At 37.3% G+C, this 15,164-nt stretch overlaps 1 protein-coding gene across 1 annotated transcript in view; it reads left to right on the top strand.

The window, feature by feature from the left end:
• LOC136406633 (zinc finger protein 658B-like) overlaps nt 1-15,164 on the top strand; it is a 158,982-nt gene that overhangs the window by 129,919 nt on the left and 13,899 nt on the right.

The raw sequence follows: 15,164 nt of genomic DNA, 5'->3' as shown, positions 1-15,164 counted from the left end.
GGCGTCGCTCTGCCTTGACCAGAGCCACTCTAGCGCCTGGGGCAGAGGCCACAGAGCCATCCCCAGCGCCCGGGCCATCTTTGCTCCAATGGAGCCTTAGCTGCGGGAGGGGAAGAGAGAGACAGAGAGGAAGGAGGGGGGGTTGGAGAAGCAAATGGGTGCTTCTCCTATATGCCCTGGCCAGGAATCGAACCTGGGTCCCCGCACGCCAGGCCGACGCTCTACCGCTGAGCCAACCGGCCAGGGCCCCAGAGTATATATTTATATATTTAACATTTTCAAATTCTTGTATCTGCCTTGAGGTTTTTTGAAGCACTCCTTGCTAAAAAGTTTTGAGTGAAAATGCTTGGAAGACTTGAATCTCTCGCAATGGACTAATGCACTAACCCAGTTTTAGGTTTTGTTTTTATACCTAGAATACAATTCTCTTCCTAGTTAAATCATTGTCTGGTGTTTCACAACTTATAATTCCAAATCTAGCCCAGACATGAAATATCAATGAAACATAAACTGTGAGATCTAGAAAGAAGTCTAATCTCTTTTTTTATATATATATAGAAGAAGGTAATAAAGCCAAATACACTAAATCCCCTGCCCCATTTTACACACCCAGTTAGTGGTGGAGCTGGATTGGTACCCAGGGTTCTCTAGAGTTATTTGTCTTCTCCACAACCATCCCTCCCCTGCATCCAACACTCAGTCTCATGCTACTTGGGACCAGAGGACAGGATGGGAGCCACACTTCATGTTATTCTCACATACCTCAATACAGACACAGATAGTTTCCATATTTCAGACAGTGTATCTTTTCAGGGTTCATATTTCATATATATATATATATAATTTTTTAACTGAAAAAATATGTAGCCATTTCCCACATGCACAGGGGGTTATGGAAGCTGATTTTGCCCATAGAATAGAGCAAAGGCTACAAAAGTACTTGCCCATCTAGGAGTAAGCCAAGTCCAGTCGAACCTTCCTCTTGTCTGTCAGACCATTTAAATCTGAGCTATTTAACAAATGGCCACTTAAGCAAAAACCCAAAAACAAACAAACAAACAAACAAAAAACCCCAACCTTATCTGTTACTTTTTCATGTCCTATTTATTTTGATGGTGATGGGCTCCGTCCAGTATGAGAAGCCATTCTTTTTTCTTTCCTTAAAAAATTAAACATCCACCTCTTCTCTAAAAAATCAAAGGACATTTGATTAATTACTGAAGACATTAATTTCTGTTAACAGCTAATCTTATTTATTTAGACTATAATAGAGACAACAGAAACAATAACATAACGTGCCGTGTGGTGCTAAACATGACATAACTATTATTCCGTTAACAGCCACCTCCATAAATCTCTTTGTCATGAAGAAACCATGATTCTTCCTATTTTATAATGTAATAACTACAGCCCAGGGGTAGTCAAACTTTTTATAAAAACCGCCCACTTTTGCAGTGCTGGTCAACCTAGTCCCTACCGCCCACTAGTGGGTGTTCCAGCTTTCATGGTGGGTGGGTAGCAGAGCAACCAAATGGCGCCGTGATTGGCCCACCATGAAAGCTGGAACGCCCACTAGTGGGCGGTAGGGACCAGGTTGACCAGCACTGCAAAAGCAGGCGATTTTTATAAAAAGATTGACTACCCCTGGCCCAGACCAATGATACACACTTTATGATGGAACCTTGCTGCAGAACCAGGGGGCTGGCTCTAGATCCCAAGATCTAGTATCTGTGAATTCTCAACCCCACCCCGCAATACTCTGTCAATCTTGTTTATCATTTGCATTCCAGGACCTTGCCTAGTACCCAACATATAATAGCAGCTCAATAAATATATTTGCTACACAGAAAAACAAATGGACAGCCAAGTTGGTTTTCTGCCTTAACTAAACAAAATACAAACTCTTGCTTTGCAGGCAGAGGTAACTCAGATGAATGCAAGAATTGGGTGCTGATTAGTCCCTGAAAAAGATAATACAAGTATTATCTTGGATGAGGGCATTCCTAACAGCCCTGCAATATACTGTGCTCACCTTGAAATTAGTGGGAACTGAGTATTAGGGGCAGAGCTTAGCTGTCGAGAAGTTTACATAGTTCCAAGGCACTAGGAAAAGCAGCCTCTGATTGTTTTTGTAAGAATTCTATCAGTTTAACTACCTCCTGCCATGTTCACACAACAGGATATTAAACCATTAACATCCCGGCTTGTGCCCCACTGTCGATGCTGTTTTAACATGAGAATGCAATTAACTTATTCTGCTTCTGTGAAAGCCTCAGGCTTCTGGGAGTTTAAACAAATTAATAAATTTGTTGATTAGGAAAGAGAACTCACCGGCTTCCTCTGTATATTTTTATTCAGCCAGCACATGTAGAACGTGTTGTTATTTTTGTCTACTGGCTCATGGGGAAGAGAGGATGGTGGCCAGCTGCTCTCCATCACCAGTGGGGGGAAGAGGGGACAAGCCTTAGCTCTGACATGAGGTCGTGAGGTTCATTAAAGGGAAAGTGAACTTTCCATGGGGCTTTTTCGTCTTTGGAATGGATTGGTGAGGATGATGGAAGCTTTCACCAGGCAGGGGAAATGCCTTTTTTTTTTCTTTTCTTGCTGAGTTATCAGATAGCAAGAGGCATTTCTTTTCCACTTCAACAATCTTCTGCTTTTCCCCCTTTCTCTTTATATATATATATCAGTAGCTCTAGAGTGATGCATAGAGACAAAATGGAATCTGTTGGGGAGCAGTTAAAAATCCTAAGGCCAAAGCCATACCCCAAGCCAATTAAATAAAAACTCTACAGGTCAGACCCAGTCACCAGGAATTTTTAAAGTTCCCTGGATGATTCTAAACTGAACAATAACCTAAGGGAAGCCCCTTATGGGGAAGTTCCCCCAAACAAATTACGGTGACTGAAACTGATAAAGGAAATTTCCAACAAGTCTTGAGCCAGTGCATAGGGACTCGCCCCCTGCCTGACCCTGACTAAGCTTGGCATTTATGAGAGCTTCCAAGCTTGCAGGAGAAAGTAACAAAAGCAACCACTTCTGTAAAGAGAGCTGATCATGAGCAGCATAAAAACATCGTGGAGGCAAACTGTTTGAGGTCTGTGACCCGATTAGAAACCTGGGCTCAAACTAATGGATTTGTTGGAACAACACTGTTCTTAAAACATAGTGGACTTGAGGTTCAGCAATCATCCCAAGCCAAGCTTCACCACAACCAACCCACCTTGAGTTGGCAGTCCAAGTATTAGTGAATTAGTCGTCTTTTCCTGTAAAGTTCTATGGCTCTCGCCTTTATCAATCCCATACTTGCCTTGGGTCTGGGAACCAGCCTTCACACACGCTATTCTTCCTCTCATAAAACTACATAGGAATAAAATTGCAATGGTTTAAACTGTCTCTGGGTTGTTTTTTTAATGCCCTCCCCTCCTCTTGACTTTTTAAATGTTTTAAAGATAATTTTACTTTTTATGGTAACAAAATATACAAAACAAAACTTTCCACTTTAACCGTTACATTCACATAGTTGTGCAGCCGTCACTGTTACTGATCTCTAGAACTTTCTCACCACCCAAACTGAAGGTCTGTACCACCGAATAATAACTCCTTGTTACCTCCTTTCCCTAGCCCCTGGTAACCCCTTTTCTGTTTCTGTTCATTTCACTATTCCAGCTACCTCCTAAGAGCAGGATCATATAAGAATGAATCATTTTTGATGTCTAGTTTACTTCATTTAGCATAGTGTGTTTTGTGTTCATATATGTTGTAGAATGTATCAGAGTATTATTCCTTTTTTAGGTTGCAGCATATTCCATTGCGTGTATATATGAAATAATTGTAAATTTACATGCGGTATGAAGAAATACTATAGAGATTCCGTATAATGTTTACCATTTTTCCTCAAAGGTAACATTTTGCATTATGTTAGTATAATATCACAGCCAGGAATTTCATATTGGTACAATCTGTTGACTTTGTTCAGATTTCACCATCTTACTTGAGCTGTGTGTGCATGTGTTATATTTAGTCCCACGCAATTTTATCATGTGTGTGGGTTGGCGTGACCGACACCAGAGTTCTAACATAAGGAGCTCTCATGCTACATTTTTATAGCCACAGCAACCACCCAACCTTCCCTTTTCACTAAGCCCTGGCGGCCATTAATATGTTCTCCATGTCTATAATTTTGTTATTTCAAGGATTCAATGTAAATGGAATCATATAATATGTAACAATCTGGGATTGGCTTTTCTCACTCAGCATAATTTCCTGGTGATCCATCCAACTTGTTTTGTGGATTCTAGTTTAATTCTTTTTTATTTTTAAGTAGTGGTCCATGGTCTGAATGGACCACAATTTGTTTAACCATCCATGTCTTGGATAGCATTTAAGTTGTTTCCATTTTTCAGATATTAAGAATAAAACTACTGTGAACATTTATGTACAGGTATTTGTAAGAATAGAAGTTTTCATTTCCTGGAATAAAAACCAGGAGTGTAATTGCTGGTTGTATAGTAAACACATGTTAAATTTTACTAGAAAATGATGTACTCTTTTCAAACATAGCTATTATCATTATGCATTCCCACTAGCAATCTCTGTGTGATCCAATTTCTCTGTACTTTGCCAGCATTGGGCTTGACCACTATTTTCATTTTATCTATTTTGATAGGTGTGTAATGGCATCATAATTTTGGTATTAATTTTCATTTCTCTAACAGCTAATGATGTTCAACACCTTATTGTGTGTTTATTGCCCCCTGTGTATTCTCTTTGATGAAATGTCAGTTTTTTATGTCTTTTGCCCATTTTTTTTTTAGCACATCTCTCTTTGTAATTGACTGATAAAGTAGAAATAAATTCAGTAAGGATACAGCTGAACTGAAGAGCAACATCAATCAACTATATCTAATTGATACCTATAGAATATACTTCATTCAACAAGAGCTGAACACACATTCTTCATAAGCTACATGGAACATTCACCAACATAGAACATTCTGGATCATAAAACAACTACATTTGAACACATTTAAAAGAATGAAAATCATACAAGGTATGCTCCCAGACTAATCGAAATTAAACTAGAAATCAACAATAGAAAGATAGCTAAATACTATAAAATATTTCAAGATTAAACATACATTTCTAAATAACACATAATCAAAGGAGAAATCTCAAAAGTAATTTCTAAACAATTTGAATTAATTGAAAATTAAATGCAACTAATCATAATGTGTGGGATGCAGCAAAAACAGTGCTTACAGGGAAATTAATAACATCAAATTCATTTATTAAAAAGAAGAAGAAAAGTTTTAAATTAATCATATAAACCTACATAGGGAAGTAGGGGGAAAAGAGAAATATAACCTAACACAAAAAGAAACACAATAATAAAAATTAAAGCATCAACATCACTAATAATTAGGGAAATGCAAATTCAACTACAATAAGATATCACCAGAGTGGATGAATTAATAAATTTCACAATTATCCTCTAAGCTTGTGAAAATGGCCCTTCTTTTAAATCTATGCCCATAAAATAAAATAGGCACTTATTTACTAAATAACTATTGAATAAATAAATGAGTATCTATATGTATGTGTGAAAGGCAGTGGGTTAAATAATGTCTTCCAAAACCATCATTCTTATGGTTCTCATAGGAGGAATTAAGTAGATGATATTTGAAAGTCTCTTCTTTAATAAAACAATTCAGAATTATTCTTTCTTCTGTAAGTTTGTGTTTTACATCCAAAGTTGACAACTTCTGCCCAAGTGAGTATTTGCCCACTCCTCCCCATTTAAAGGTATATATTATCACGTGTTTTTTTTTTCATGATGGAAAAACAATTCAGTTACATAAAATCTGGATGAAGTCCACAGTTCAGACTATTTAGGCATTTAAATTTGTATTTTTATGTTCTACGCTGAGACTTGCTTTACCTACAAGCAATATATCTAATGAAGATAATTTTGCTTCTAAGTCTAGGCTCAGTGTTCTCCTAGGAGACCAAAGCTTGCTTTTCAGCCTCAGGTAATCTGCAGCAAACATTGAAATGTGCAGGGGTCAAGAGGACAGAATCCAAGAAGAATAAGAAACTGTGGAACCCAATTTAAATCTAGAAAATCCTCAATCAAGTTCTTATTGTGAACCACATGTATGTGAAAACCACATTGTTACACTCACACTAATTAAACTCTTCGCAAGAATTCAAATTGTGTTTATTTAGTAGACTCTTTAGAATTTTCAAATAATATACCTATCCTTCTGCCTCTCATCTTGTCCTTTAAGGTATTTTAAAAGAGATTATCTCTCAGGAAACATGTTTCTACTTATATCTGAAAATATTTTTTGTAAGTACATGAGAGTTCATTCAGAGGAGAGATGAAAAAAGCCACTTGGGTGAAGTTCTAAAAAGATCTTGTAAAATGTCTCCCCGTGTTCAAATTCACAAAGGAATAATTAATTCTCTTTCTTATCCTTCACCCTTTGGTTATAGAGCTCATGGAAAAAAGCAAAATGGCTTCATTCTCAAATGAGCACCATCACCAACTAACTCTCCATATTCTTTACCAACATTTTGTTTTTAGCAGGGATTATGAGAAAAATCAGATTGAACCTAGAAGCAGGTGTGTATAGATAATCTTCTCCACTTTGTTTGAAGATGAAGGGGAGTGTGGTCCTTTGTACTAAGTTAATGACCAGGCACTGCTTCATGGCCCCTTGAAGGGCTTTGGAGGAAGGTGCCCACCATGTAGGGAATGGGATTTTGTGGGTTTCATGGCTTGGTCACATATTACAGCAGATTGGAAAGTCGGTTCTTTCTGTTTCCTTTCATGTATCTCTGCATCAATAGTAACATGCATCTAACAAAGTAAATAGAAAAGGGGAGAATGATGAAGATTAGGATAAGCCCCAAACATGCTTTGCTTTACAACTAATTCATCCGGATTAAGAATTGGCTTCATTTCATTCTTTTTCTTTCTTAAGTGAGAAAAGGAAAGGCAGAGCGTCAGACTCCTACATATGCCGTAACCAGGATCCACCTGGAAAGCCCCCTACTGGGCGATGCTCTCTCCATTTGGGGCCGTTGCTCCATTGCTCGGAAACCAAGCTATTTTAATGCCTGAGGCAAGGCCATAGAGCCATCCTCAGCCCCCAGGGTCAACTTGCTCCAAGCCAGCCAGGGCTGCAAAAGGGGAAGAGACAGATAGAGAGAAGGGAGAGGGGTGGGGTGAAGAAGCAGATGGTTGCTTCTTCTGTGTGCCTTGACCAAGAATCAAACCCAGGACTTTCATGCACTGAGCCAACCAACCAGGGTGTCTTTATTTCTATAACATGTAAAAATACTGGTAATTAAAATGAATACATATGCTACTTTGATGCTGTCTTACTATTTTACATTAGTTTTCATTGACCAATGACTCATAGGATTTGGTGGGGGGGGGTATTTTAACTTTTATTTTACTTTCTTATTTTTCTTTTGAGTCATCTACAGAATAAATTTGATTTGTCAACCTATCATTGTGTGTGGGCAGAAACTCCCACTTATTTTTTGAAACTTCTTCCTCTTATGTTATTTCTTGGTTGTGTCAACCCTCTATAGAAAAGAAAATCAGTAACAAGAACTGAAGGGATGTAAAAACAAGTTAGTCACATTTGTTATGTTTTGCCTTGCTGAAAGAAGTTTCAAGAAGATAAATAATGTGAAGTATATCCTTTTTCATACTTTCACATTACTTATATTATTCTTTTCCTCCCTCACTTCTCTATTATTCCAGAACAGGTCCATTTTTTTCTTATTTATTTATTTACTTATTTCAGAGAGAGAGAGAGAGAAACATGGATTTGTTTTTTCATTTAGTTGTACATGCATTGGTTGCTTCTTGTATATATCTTGACTGGGGATTGAACCCACAGCTTTGGCATATTAAGATGATGCTCCAACCAACATCTACCCAACCAGCATCTGGCTTTTATGTTTTAAATATGAAGAAAAAGTATTTTTTTTCTGTATGAGCTCCTCATTCTTTTGTGATTTAAACAAAATACACACAAGCATAAGTATGTGTGACTTGTTTTGTAAATTTCCTTTTTAAAACTTTTATTTATTGATTTTAGAGAGGAAGAGAGGAGACAGAGAGAGAGAGAGAAACATTGTAACATTCTGCCACATCTTTTCTTTGTTTTTCCAGCCGACCTACCATTGGAATGCAGAGTCATGAATGAGCCTAGACAAGATCAGTGAGACTAGCCCAGAAAACCAGGACCACCCAGCTGACTCAAACATTTGTTAAATAATAAATAACTGTTATTTTAAGCCACTCATTTTTAGGGGTTAGTTTGCTATGCAACATTATTGTGGCAAAAGATAAGCAATATATATACCAACGCACTTCAATACTGTAAGTGAACTAAGTTCTTTTCATGTGGCATTGCAAAAATGGGTATCATGACTAATTGACTTCATTTTCACATATAGAAATTGTTAAGAGTTCCCTGACCTGTGGTGGTGCAGTGGATAAAGTGTTGACCTGGAATGCTGAGGTCGCCGGTTCGAATCCCTGGGCTTGCCTTGTCAAAGCACTTATGGGAGTTGATACTTCCTGCTCTAATGCCCCCCCTCTTGTTCTCTTTCTTTCTCTCTCTCTCTCTTCTTTAAAACAAATAAATATTATAAATAAGTTAATTAATTAAAAAAAAAGAAATTGTTAAGAGATAAATTTGACTCCAAAGTAAAAAAAAAAAAAAATTGTTTTCTCTCCACATGATACAATGCCAAAATCTTTTCCAAAAGGGACAAATGAGCAGAGGCTGACGTGGACAAGAAATATTTCACAGATAGCATATATTTGGAAATCTTGTATTGATTAAAATTATCTTGATCAAATTTTAGAAAATTCATTTTATGTGTATAAAATACATACTGACTAATTTGCTATTGGTATTTTATTTATATTTTCTAAATTAAAAACCAGTACAGCCTGACCAGGCAGTGGAGCAGTGGATAGAGCGTCGGACTGGGATGCAGAGGACCCAGGTTCGAGACCCCAAGGTCGCCAGCTTGAGTAAAGCTCTCCAGCTTGGACCCAATGTCACTGGCTTGAGCAAGGGGTTACTCAGTCTGCTTTTGTCCCACAGTCAAGGCACATATAATAAAGCAATCAATGAACAACTAAGGTGTCACAACGAAAAACTAATGATTGATGCTTCTCATCTCTCTCCATTCTTGTCTGTTTGACCCTATCTATCCCTCTCTCTCTCTGACTCTCTCTCTGTCTCTGAAAAAAGAAAAACAACAGTCTGTTAAGGATAAAATGCAGACAGTAACTGGGTAGCTCACTTGGTTTATTTCTTTACTGTGATAATTATTATTTTTTGTTTGTTTTTGGTTTTTGTTTTTTTTTTTTTTTTTTTTTTCATTTTTCTGAAGCTGGAAACGGGGAGAGACAGTCAGACAGACTCCCGCATGCGCCCGACCGGGATCCACCCGGCACGCCCACCATGGGGCGACGCTCTGCCCACCAGGGGGCGATGCTCTGCCCATCCTGGGCGTCGCCATATTGCGACCAGAGCCACTCTAGCGCCTGGGGCAGAGGCCAAGGAGCCATCCCCAGCGCCCGGGCCATCTTTGCTCCAATGGAGCCTTGGCTGCGGGAGGGGAAGAGAGAGACAGAGAGGAAAGTGCGGCGGAGGGGTGGAGAAGCAAATGGGCGCTTCTCCTGTGTGCCCTGGCCGGGAATCGAAGATAATTATTTTTATATGGTATACTGTGGGAAGGACTAACAGTTGATTTCAAAAATATATGAAATATGACAGCTTATATAAAATTAGTTAAGAAAAAATAAGCATAGTGAATGAAACAGAAGATGAAAGTAAATAAAATTGCATTTTTGAATGATACTAATATATTATTTATAATTACCAAGAAGAGACCACAAGTTTAAATTTAAGTTCTTTTACCACCCAACTGAAACAGGCAAACCTGAATCAGTTACTCAGTTCACTACAATCGTAATTTAGCAGATTTAGAATTATTTCTGCATGGGACAAACTATTTGAATTAAAAAAGAGAAGGAAAAAAAAGAAACAGAATACACAGGATGTTTAATTATTGAAAATATTAGAATATAAAAATATAATGTATAGCTGAATAAGAAAGCTATTTTACTAAATGATGTGTTGAACAAAGAAAAACTAGAGAACAATAAAGTGATCTTAGAAATTAAAATGTGACTCTTTAAAAGAGTTTCATAGGAGAAATGAAAAATAAATTTGAGCAATTTGTGTATGTTTGTGTATGTGTGTGTGTCTGTGTGTGTGAGAGAGAGAGAGAGAAAGAGAGAGAGAGAGAGAGAGAGAGAAAGAGAGAGAATATGACCAAAAAAAAAAAGACAATAGATGACATCTAGGAATTCTAACATGGAACAAAAACAAATCTCTAAAACAAGAAAATGGAACAAAACATGAAGATGAGACAATTATTAAGGGAATTATTTTTAAAAACTAATTTTCTAGAGCTGAATAACTGAGTAACCTAAGTCTTCAGATTTAAGGCGCTCACAACACAATCAACAGTTCAAATGTTATGGAAATGTTTACCTGAACCCTGTGTGCTTTTGGTGATCAATATCATTTCATTAAATTAAATTTCTAAATTAAATGAAGAAAATAATAATAATAAGGCAATATAATAAAAAGAGAGGTTTAAGGTGTCCATCAATGGCAGAACAAAATATATATATTTAAAAATATCTTACACTATTCATAAATTTGCTACACCTCAAGGATGTACAGAAGCCATTAGAATTTCCAGAAAGAAAGGGGTAACTTCCAAAGGAACAAGAATCAGACTGAAACACTTAACTAGCGACCCTGGATCTCAGAAAGTAGTGTTTCAGTAATGTTTTCACTGATCTTAGAAAGAAAGAAAATATTTTCATCTAAATTTCTAAAACCAGCCAAGTGTCAGTGAGGATAGAACTAAAGAGCTTTTTAGATGTTCAAGGACTCAGAAAGGTTTCCTTCCATGTGTTCTTTGTCACACCATGGATAGACCTGACAGCAATAACAGGTGGGAAAAAAATGTACAAAAATGTTACATTAAAATGGGTTAGCTTTTCTTGCCTTCTAAGTTGTACTTGACCTAATGTTTTTAAATTTACAGAAAAATGCCCCAAACCTTCCATATGGATTCAAGAATATGGGCGATTTTATGTATCTGATATAATATTGAGAATTCATAACATCTGGGGATAAATGTATTTTGTAAAGGAAATCTTGGTTTAAACAAGATTTGTGGGGGGCAGAAAAGAAGTATTTAACTTATGTAATAAACTACTGTTCCTAAGCACTTTTAAAACCACCTCAGCCACAGTATCACTCATTAACGGAATTTTGAGAAGGTACAGTATTCTCTGTTCGTTATAATGGGCTCAGGAGGACGGTGCTTCGCAGACTGTTGTAAGCCAGCTCCCCTTACTGCCCCAATTGAAAATAAACACAGGGCACCTCTTTTAACACTTCTTTTGTTTCCAGATTCAGGCCAACCTTCTTTGTAATTATTTCAAATTGGTAGAGTTGTAGTCCCTGTTTCTTGAGCATTTTATTAATTTTTTTTATTATGGAAAATAACACGACTTCACATATTCTGGAAGTAAAAATTCAAGGAAATAATCTCATCTGAGTTATTTTTTATGTCAAAGCACACAATCTAGCAGTCAGCTCTAGCGAAACATAAAAAGAATAAGTTTTATTAAAAGCCACTCTAAGTTACAGGAAATTGCAATTAGGTGGGTGTATTACTAGACATTTCCATGAGATGTAAAGGTAGATTTCCGGCCTTTTTATGACCTGAGTACACTCTGGATACACTATATCTTAGTTAAAAGATTTGAAGTTAAAATATGTTAATGGTGAATGTTATTAAAGAGTGTCCAATCTGCTTTTACAGAAAATGATGAAACAAAGCAGAGTGGAACAAAATCATGGGACTGCCTTGGCCAATGGCTGAAGACAAAAGGGTAGTGCTACAAAAGAAAATTTATGGCAAGAATCTGTCAATAAAATCTGTGAAAAGAATTAAGTGGCTTTGCCATGCCAAGGGTAAGGCATAAAACCTTTCTCTAAATGAATGTAACATTGCCTTTTGTAAACAGATAATTTGCAGTTAGAAGGAAGAGTAGAGCACAATTCATTGTACATATGACATGAACATGAGAAGAGTGTGCTATATATATTGAATGTACATATATAATATATATAGCATATGCATATATGTCCAAGTGTGCCTATGCATACGACATCTTTTCTCTAACCATGCTACATGTCTAAATACAAACATATGCTCTTTCATGCACATGCCCATTGTTCAGAAGGGTTTTTTGTTTGTTTGTTTGTTTTTTACAGAGACAGAGAGTCAGAGAGAGGGACAGATAGGGACAGGCAGGCAGGAACAGAGAGACATGAGAAGCATCAATCATCAGTTTTTCGTTGCAACACCTTGGTTGTTCATTGATTGCTTTCTCATATATGCCTTGACCATGGGCCTTCAGCAGACTAAGTAACCCCTTGCTCAAGCCAGCGACCTTGGGTCCAAGCTGGTGAGTTGTTTTTTTTCTCAAACCAGATGAGCCTGTGCTCAAACTGGCGACCTCAGGGTCTCGAACCTGGGTCCTCCGCATCCCAGTCCGATACTCTATCCACTGCGCCAATGCCCAGTCAGGCCAGAAGGTTTTATATCATTTTTAAAAATAGTTTATTTGTATGTTTTTTATGACTCTGCCAATAAACAGACAAATGCAGAAACCCACATTATCAATATCCTATACCAAACATTCAGATTTCACAAATGATGCTGACATTTGGGATATATTTGCTTTCACATCATTTTCTTTTTTATTTTAAATAAATACAATAGGCAAATATAGCTGATGCCACCATTTTCTCCATTTCTTTACAGATTTGACTTCTACACTGACATCAGTTATTATCAATTCTATCTACGGTCTCCTATGTTACTACCTATGCATGATCTGTCAACAGAGGTCTTTTCTATGTTGTTTATTTAAATACATGTTAGCATCTTTATGTATTCTTACGCAACTTGTCTTTTTCATTCAATGTTCTATTGCTCCATGGTGTTCCATTCTAAAAACAAACCACAATGTATTCATTTACTGGTTTGCTGGTTGCATTTAGGTTGTTAAGCAATTTGTTGATCTTCTAAGTAATATTACAATGCATTCTTTTGAACAGACCTGTTTGGGCACACGTTCATGACTGTTTTCTGCAACACTATAACTCACAGTGACATTGCTGCATCACAGGCTACAAACATCTTTGTGATTTTTAGACAATGCCATATTGGTTTCCAAATCATTGTAACTTTTTTGCATTCCCACAAGAGGAATGTATGAAAGTTGCCATTTCTCCAGTTGTTCACGATCACTTGCTATTGGTTTTCCTAGTGTTTATACTACACATAGAGACAGGAGGTTTACATATAAATGCATGCTTTTAAATTTTGGGCAGTTGAATGGGTATAAAGTAAAAAGTCTTAACAAGAGACATAAAGAATTTAACAACTATGAAATATGAGTCAACGTTTGCACACATTATCAAATTTTATTCTCCATTTAGATTTTGAAATTGTTTTATTCAAAAACGTATCAGTCCTTCGATAAATTTTGAAAGTAAGAGGCATATCCAGGCCACACTGATTCTAAGCACATATTTGTTTCCAGCGTGCCCTTGTTTTCTGCTCCATTCGTGCACCTGTGACCGCTTCAGTTTATGAAACACTTTCATGTATTGTATTGACCTTGCAGGGGAGACACTCTAGAGTTGAACCACCTTTCTAGTGTAAGGCTTGCAACACATTATCGTTTCATCTAATTCTTCAGAATCTTAAACATGTTAACTCTCATTTCTAAAAATTAGAAAAATTAAACTCAAGCCTCTAACGTCACTGTGCAACATAATCAGAGGAATTTAGTGATGACACCTGGTTGGAACCTAGTTGTGCTTCCAAGTCAGTAGATCTGGGCTTGTAGTTCATTTGTCTTCTTTTGTTTTGTTTTATTGTGACTAAGAAAACTAAACAAGATATCTGTAGGGACCATCAGGGTAATTTAGATTAAAGCTGAGTTTACGTTAATTCTAGTAAGGAAAGAGGACAGGGGATTCTTGGCTTTTTACATCAGTGGCCTAGGAAAAGTCGAGTCTGTGCTTTCTACTAGCCAGAGAACTTGTAAGAGGCTCTACGACAGTGGTCCCCAACCTTTTTTGGGCTACGAACCAGTTTAATGTCAGAAAATATTTTCACGGACTGGCCTTCAGGGTGGGACGGATAAATGTATCACGTAACTGAGACAAGCGTCAAGAGTGAGTCTTAGACGGATGTAACAGAGGGAATCTGGTCATTTTTTAAAAATAAAACATCGTTCAGACTTAAATATAAATAAAACAGAAATAATGTAAGTTATTTATTCTTTCTCTGCGGACCGGTACTAAATGGCCCATGGCCCGGTACCAGTCCACAGCCCGGGGGTTGGGGACCACTGCTCTACGGGACTGGAGAGCATGAGTAGGGATATAGAAGTCCAGGCACATTCCTAAGGTTAAAAGAGAAAGGACATTTGCGTATCTGGACATGATATCAGGGATTGACCCAGATAAACAAAGAAAAAGCAAGGCACTGTTTTTCTTACATGAAAATCGTTAGAAAATTGTCCCAGTCACTAGACACTATGGTGAATTTCCACGTGGTAATTTGCAAGTTATTATTCCCTCTTGAGTTACTGGAATTTTTCCCACCTGCAATTTGCTTTGCCACTTCCTGTTTGGCTATGCAATAGAAAGGCCTCCAGGGGTCCTTATGTTTCTGCAAGGACATCCGTTCTTAGCTACTGCTTGGGCAGCTCATTGTAAATGCACCTGAGAAGCAGTAGAGCAGAGCTTCTCCAAAGCGCTGGCTCTAGAACCTAAATCCCGGAGTCCTAGCTCTCACACTCAAGAGCCTAAAGACCCTGAGCTGTTTACTAAAACTTTATCAGCTTTGGTCTTTCCACTTGCAAAATAAAGAATTTTGGTGGTTCATATTTCATGAAGCTTAAAGAAAATTAAACAAATGAAGTAATTAGCAAAATGTCTGTTACCTAATAA

Source organism: Saccopteryx leptura, chromosome 5, assembly GCF_036850995.1.
Source record: "Saccopteryx leptura isolate mSacLep1 chromosome 5, mSacLep1_pri_phased_curated, whole genome shotgun sequence".
Lineage (NCBI taxonomy): Eukaryota > Metazoa > Chordata > Mammalia > Chiroptera > Emballonuridae > Saccopteryx > Saccopteryx leptura.
The sequence above is the reverse complement of the archived record's forward strand: the minus strand, read 5'-3'. Positions and strand labels throughout refer to the sequence as shown.